Source organism: Parambassis ranga, chromosome 20 (assembly GCF_900634625.1).
Source record: "Parambassis ranga chromosome 20, fParRan2.1, whole genome shotgun sequence".
In the NCBI taxonomy this organism is placed as follows: Eukaryota; Metazoa; Chordata; class Actinopteri; family Ambassidae; genus Parambassis; species Parambassis ranga.
In genome coordinates this window covers 16,702,119-16,709,666 of record NC_041040.1, presented here as the reverse complement: position 1 = coordinate 16,709,666, position 7,548 = coordinate 16,702,119, and the positions used below count along the sequence as shown (strand labels likewise).

Below are 7,548 nucleotides of genomic sequence, written 5' to 3'. Positions count from 1 at the left end.
CATTATTTTACAACAATGACAACATGCACTGCTGCCAAATGTGCCACAAACACACATGAGCTGAAACGTTTATGTTATGATGTTGTTTCTAACGTTGTTGTTTGCTAATGTGATGGATGAATTGTGTGTCAAAGAACCTTTTAGACCTTCGTCTACATTTTAGCATTTTAAGTTCTGATTGTTACACCAGGGCTGTCCCACTGTCCCACAGGACAGCTCGCCGTGATCGTATAGAGGTTAGTACTCTGCGTTGTGGCCGCAGCAACCCCGGTTCGAATCCAGGTCACGGCAGATTTTGAAAACCTTGTTAGTGAAAATAGAGACTTTGTTTGTTTCCATGGGGGAGGGAACCCAGAAAGCAGGTGTCAGTTTGAATCCACAGTGGTTAGGCTGGATTCCAGTGATGACCCGTTTTCTCAGACATTTTCCCTTTAAAGGAAATTAGTAAACTGTCTTTAAAGGTACAGTGCTGCACAATTGCTCATGAAGTTAACAAAACCAATAATGCCTCTGAGAGACATAGTCTCTCCACCACGTCCTGGGTCTCCCCCAGGGTTTCCTCCCAGTGGGGCATGCACGGAACACCTGACCAGGGAGGCGTCCAGGAGGCATCTGAAACAGGTGCCTGAGCCACCTCAGCTGGCTCCTCTCAATGTGAAGGAGCAGCAGCTTGACTCCGAGCTCCTTTCAGGTGTATCTCACTCTATCTTCTTTCAGCCACCCTTTGAAGGAAACTCATTTCGCTGCTTGTATTCGAGATCTCATTCTTTCGGTCATTACCCAGAGCGCATCACCATAGGCAGAGCTTCCAACTCACACACTTTCGCCGTGTGACACACGATTTTGCCTGTCTTCACACGCACTCACACCGCACATCCATTTCTTACACTTAAACAAAAATACGATGTGGGCCGAGATGTTTGGCCTGTGTTCCTTCCTTTGCACACTCATGCTAACAACTGTCCTTTGCAGCTAACCTTACCATTGAACATGGATCCAGAGTCAGCCTCCACTGAACTGAGCCACCAGTGGGCTATATCTGGATTCTTTATCCACATGGCACCACCTAGATATTGAGACAACTCACTGTCTGAGTACTTTTTAATACTTTTGTTTTAAAGTCATTTTAATAAGTAAATGCTGTGGTGCTGTATAAACATACAGAAGAAGTACATGTGCAAGACAAGAGGAAGCCTTTAGAGACGCAGCATGCTCACGTCCTAACCTGACTGTCTCCTCCTTTCTGCCACCTGCTCCTTTGCAGCTAATCTTATTAGCGACAAAATGTTAACAGCTTCATCCCTGCCATTTAAATTGGCCTCATGGATGTCCGTTTGACTGCGTTTAGGGGACACAATTTGCTGAAATCTGATTTAATCTGATCTGATTGAACTGAAGGAGGGAGGGCATAATTGGCTAATTATATAAGTATATACAAAGAAAGAGAGAGGCAGTCAGAGAGAGAGAGTGAGTGAACATGACTCATCCTTGAACTGGGTTGGAATCGATTGAGTCAAACAGAGAGGAAAATGTGTTCTCCCCGCGGAGAAGTAAAAGGACTGAAGGACAGAGAGGAGGCAGGAGGTGCAAGGAGGTAAAAGGGTTCTCCCCAGTAAACAAAACAAAGCGAGTGCTGCACAAGTGGACTCACAAATGCACCACTTCAAACGCACGCAGGGACACACCCGGTCGAAGATGGTGTGTGTGCGTTTTATTTTTATTTAAAAAAGCACTCATGTCTCTGCTGTGAAGTTGGACATTTTAACATGGAGGTCTATGGGGATTGACTCACTTTTGGAGCTACCCCCAGAGGCAACACAAGGAACTGCAGCAATGGAAACCATCACAGGACCGTAAATCAGAAAAACACTGTCAAGGATTATGGTGAAACTCATCTTTTGTGTTTTTCTTTTAAAGTTTCTAATTAGATCACACTCACAACTGTTGGCACCATGGAATCAAAAAGGAAGCTCCAACCCTGGCATGTTTATACAGTATTTAATAGGGATAGGCTGGACTAAACTTATACGCTCCACCTGATCAATCACTCTCTCAGTATTGATCAGTTAAAACAGCAGGTGGTGAAGATACTGTTCTACTGCACTCATGAGCATCAACAGTGCTGCAGCTCATCTCTCATTTGTAGTCAGACAGACGAAGCAGTTTGTTTCTGTGTATTTACTGCAGTGCAGACAGTCATCACAAGAGAAACAAAACAGCTTATTTCGTGTTCTTGGAAAGGATCACTGTGTATGTATATGTAGATATATGTCGTTTGGGATAAGGCAGGTCTGTTTAGGTTTGAATGCCCATCCACCACTTCCCCTTCTCTTATAACCATCCTGCGTTGATGTATCCGTGTGTTATTTCCAGGGATTTAATGTGTTGTTTATTTATGGGGATTTGTTCAGATGTCTGAGCTTAAATAGGTTAATTTTACAATTAAAAAAATAAAACCAAAACTATTCATGTTGAAGGAGCTGGAAGCTTTTGTCTTAAGAAAAATGGCTGAAATAATTACAGTTTATGATTTAAATAATTAAAATCCCAACAACTCCCAGATGAAATAAATAACACCTTCATGTTTGAATCAGTTTCCTTCAGAAATGCCTTTAAAGTCCAGCTGAGGCTGCTGTTATTTACCGTACCTCTAGGTAACTTGTGGAAAGAGCTGCCTGTGACACAACTGTTAATGGAAATGCTTTAGGCTTGTCTGAGGTCACACCAGTGACCTTTCACTTATGAAAGTTTGTCTCCTGACACTGCTCACTGCTTCAATAACCTCAGAGAATACTGCTGTATTGATTGGCAGTGTGAGCATCTGGTTAATGCTCCTAGCCAGGTTCTGTTCCTTCCTTTAGGTGGAAGAGCAGAGTGTCTTCCTACTCCACATCCTCTGGGACGTCTCAGGTTTTATTTATCCCCTGTTAAGCCTTTATCTGAGGCTCCACTCTGCTTTATTCCCAGAGACCCGGTCAGTGATGAGCAGGATGTCTTCCAATACTATTCACTCATTCATGGCTCAAACATGGTGACAGACCCCCAGATAATAATGACCCACTAAGTAATATGTATTCCAGGTCAAAGGGGAAATCTTAGCTGAAGCTTGAGTATGTGACATTTGCACAGGGAACATTGCTGTCACTCTTGGTGTGTGAGGAGAAGACTGAGATCTTCTTAATGACTAAAGTCAAATATCATATATCTTGTCTTCTCCTTCTTCTCCTCTTTTTTTTATTAATGATGATACAAAAACAACATAGTTGACGTTAGCATGTCTTTGGACTGTAAAACAGGCAAACAGGGGGAGAGGTGTACAGCCTACTGTAGAATCTTTGGACTATTGTTATGTTTTTGGTTTTCATTGTAGTTTCTTAATTCTGGCACGGTTGAAAATGGTTCCTCCGCCATTGAATCGCCTTTTTGCAGCCTGTGATGGAGGAGAAGTCACATTCATACAGAAATATAGGACAAGCCTTCAAAAACCTGACCAAGGAGAGAACAAAGGGACACCAAACTATTTCCCCTGCTAATTGTTCATTTCACCACCTGCTGCAATAAAGTCTGTCTGTCTGACCCCGCCTTTAACCTCTGCTACATATTAAATTGGATGTGAGGTGAAGAGCCTGCAAAATTCCGCTCCACCAGTGGAAGTGTTTTTTAAGGTTTTCACATCATAATTCATAGAAGTGAGCATAAAATATGAGACTAATTTCCACATGTATGTGAACTGTCAGTCACATTGTTCCATCAGTTCCCCTGGAGGCTACACGGTGTGCTCCTGTCCAATATTTGAGCAAGGCTTACACACTTTTTCCACTTATTGCCTGTTGCTGTCAATCAATCAGTAGTCATGATCAATGTGAGGAAAATACAGCCCCACATGTCCAGTTTAATTAGTGTGTGTCTCAGGCTGTTTTTGTACCAGGCTGTACACATGTTTCTCACTGCTGTATAGTTAGATATCTATGACCAAAGTCCATGGGGACAGACCTGTTTTGTTTTTAAATAACAGACAGAAAGAAGAGTTAAAAAGGAAAAAATAATGATTTCACATGTGAAACAAAGCTGGGCTGAAAGTGCAGACTGGGGTTAATGCCTTCATTTAAACCACTTAAATACAATCTCCATCATATTTCAGTTCAGTCATCACCTCATAACGGGACCTGGGACTCCTGGGTAAAGGTTTGTTGTGGGTTGGAGCCGTCCACAGCCCCACAGACCTACTGTGGACGTTCACAGCTTTACATTGAGAACTGGCTGATTTGTGTATATGTGCACAAAAAGTGAGAGTTTAATGAAATATGTGGATGATTTGTTCAAATGTACATGAAACAATAGATTACATAACTATTACATAACTATTTAATGTAATAAGATGAGACTTCATTGCATATTTAGGATTCAGCTGGATGAACTGTGCTACAAAATAAGAGTTGTTTCAAGGATAAACTGCCTCCCCTACAAGTTTCCAGTGTCTCTCTCTGCACCTCCCTGTGCTGTAATCACAGGGCAGCACTTCCCAGAGGTCGGGGTGTCATTTTGTGGGCCGGAGACTGCAGACTGAACTCTGTGTGTCTCTGTGTGTGCCAGGCTAGATGTGGGTAATGATGTGGATAAATGGATACTGATGCTTTCCCCTGCGCGGCCGCTCACAGCCAAACAAGTCCCCTGGCAGAGCGGAGGGATAGAACCTGAGGAGGAGAGGGAGAAGACAAGTAAACACTGCTCTCTTTCATCTACCTCTGTCAATTAAAGTCTTCAATGAGAATGAATTAAAGAAAACTTTGATTGACTGATATACGTAACTCACTGCCGTGCTCCGCTGCTTTTTCCACCCTTCCTTCTGCTGTTTAATCATCGCTTTACTGGCCTGACAGCAGAAAAAGCATCCAAATGGAACACGTGTTGCTTTTCTGTTTGATCTCAATGAAAAATGTCTCTGTTTGATGCCAGGCTGGTTTGATAAAGGGCCGTGTGACGGCATCCAGACCTCGAGGAAGAGCTGTACCTTTAGTCTGTTTAGTTGTTTCCCCCACAAACATGACACATTTCAAAATGTTGGCAGTCTTTTGGGAGAATAGGATCAAACTGTTTCTCATGAGGGTTGAAATAAAAAACCAAGTGAACAGTAACAGAGTGAAATAAACTGACTGTGAGAGTTAACACAGTATGACAGAAAGAACCATGTTGATATCATCATAAGACATGCTTTTACACGCAGCCTGTCTGTAATCACATTTCTCCTGCTGCCACCACCACCCTTGCGCACACTGTGCTCAGTAAATCATATTACTGCAGAGAGCTGAGTAACCGACACGAATTAATGCACGCAGACACGCAACTGTATCGATCCGAGTCTCTTTAGACTGTCGTCCGAACGGTTCTATGCGGTTCTATAGATCAGTGGTCCCCAACCACCGGGCCGGGGACCGGTACCGGTCCGTGGGTGATTTGGTACTGAGCAAAACATATATTATTCATCATCTGAGTCTGAAAGCTGTTTCATTTATAAATCGATCAGATCCATCCGCCTGTGCCTTTAAGCACCTGCCCAGACGCTTGTCTCGTCACGGGATACGGCCCCAAAATTAAGCCCACAAGCAGCAAAAATGAATAAAAAAACAAACGTCTTTGGAGAGCTTCTTCGGAAAGGGGAAAAGGCCTAACGAGGAGACAGAAGAAGAGGAGCCTACCCCTTCAAAGAAAAAGAAACCTGCATTTAAAAGACTATATCAGGAGTCCTATTTAAAATACGGATTTATTGCAACAGGTGATTCTCACACACCAAGTCCGCTCTGAGTGATGTGGCGACAGACTCGCAAATGAGACCAAGCACCCTGCATTAAAAGACAAGCCATGGAGTTTTTTGAAAGAAGAAAACATGAACAAGAACGACTGAAGCAATTAATGACGGCCAAAACAAAATTACGGAGTGGACTGGACATGAGAAACACACTTCGGGTGTCATGTCTCCCATTATCCCCAGATAGGACCGCCTCATTGCTGAGAAAGCTCAAAGGCTCCCACTAATTAAGCATAAGAGTAAGAGTCTGTTTATGCACTTTGTTTTTATTTATTTTTTCTGTGCCAGTCCGTGAAAGTATTGTTTTACATGATACCGGTCCATGGTGCAAAAAAGGTTGGGGACCGCTGCTTTAGGTGGTAAATCAATCAGAAATCAGTGCACTCAAACATGCAAGAGTTTCAAAAGTAAATGCCTGGCAGGATGATGAAAGATGAAGAAGATGAAATTTAGACCAGTTTAACTTTGATTTCATTATTTTGATGGACTGTCCACAGCAGCTCAGAGGCACACAAATGCTAACAAGCTCATGTTGAGTATGAAATGATAAACAACGTATAAACACATCTTATTAGAGCTCGATTTATTTATTTACTTTGCCATTTTTGGATACTCAAGAAAAAATCAGATTATAAGGATGCAAATGCAAGTTTTTAATCCCTGTAAGGCAGCATTCTCAGTTTATTTGTAAGAAGGATCTTTGGAGCAAACACAAACGTCACATTCTTTAGATTTTCGGTCTTCCACCTCATCACAGCCTCTTATATATGTGAAGGTGTAACATGTATAATCACGTATGTAAACATACGGTTTAACCAGCCTGACAACATACAACCTCAGACTGTTCACTGACACCTAACCTGTTTCATTTTACTGTCTGTACATATATGACATTATTAACAGTTATAAACCTAATTAGTTCAACAGGTACACATTCTGACTCGATCAAAGCGTGCTTTTTGCCTTGAGGCAGGAAATATCGTTAATCTCGCCTTCCTGACCAACACCTGCCACTCACGATGATGTGCCACATCTTGCCTGAGGCGGAGGTGATCAGGAGCGGATGGTGAACGTTACAGCCTCCGCAGTGTCCTGAACAGCTCTTGTGGAATATTTAGTTTAGACTTTTTTAGGGGTTTGTATCGTAATGCACTGAGCATTATTATAAATCTGAACTGATTTATCTGATTTAACAGTCTGGGAGTGAACATGTCTTCATGTAAGAATAATTACCACTCCACTTTTTCTCACATTGTTTCTTTGTGTGTCCTTTCCAAAAACATACAGATACCTTTTTTTATGCAGATCTTTTCAGGCCTGTGCAGTAAAGCACCTCTTTCATTCCACACCTGAATGTAAACCAGAGAGCTGACAGAGAAAACAATGCCCGACTCCCACATTCCTCCCAGTCTTTTGTGTCCAATAAACAATAGCTCCTCATTTCCTGTGTCCTTTTATCCCCGGCTCTTCACCTCTTTCAGATGAATGTCTCCTCAGTAGCCGTAGAAACCAGCGGGTCCATAGCATCTTTAAATGACCAAGTGTAGCCGTCATTATGGAGTGGGGCTGATCGTAACTGCAAAAGCTGAGCTTTCTCTAATTAACACCGGCCGGCCTTTGTGTCGCCTTGTTCACCTCTATTCACCGTGCAATCAGCAGTGATAGCCTGCGTCTCTGTGATATCTGTGATATTTCCCTGCAGTTGGTGAGTAATGGGCCTTATTACACCATCCTCAGTAACT

The 7,548-nt window shown here is 42.5% G+C and overlaps 1 non-coding gene across 1 annotated transcript; it reads left to right on the top strand.

Annotated features, from left to right (window-relative positions):
* Positions 1-219: 219 nt before the first annotated feature.
* trnah-gug (transfer RNA histidin (anticodon GUG)) lies at positions 220-291 on the top strand. Its single transcript has one exon. It is a non-coding gene; the product is annotated as a tRNA-His (tRNA).
* The last annotated feature ends 7,257 nt before the right edge of the window (positions 292-7,548 follow it).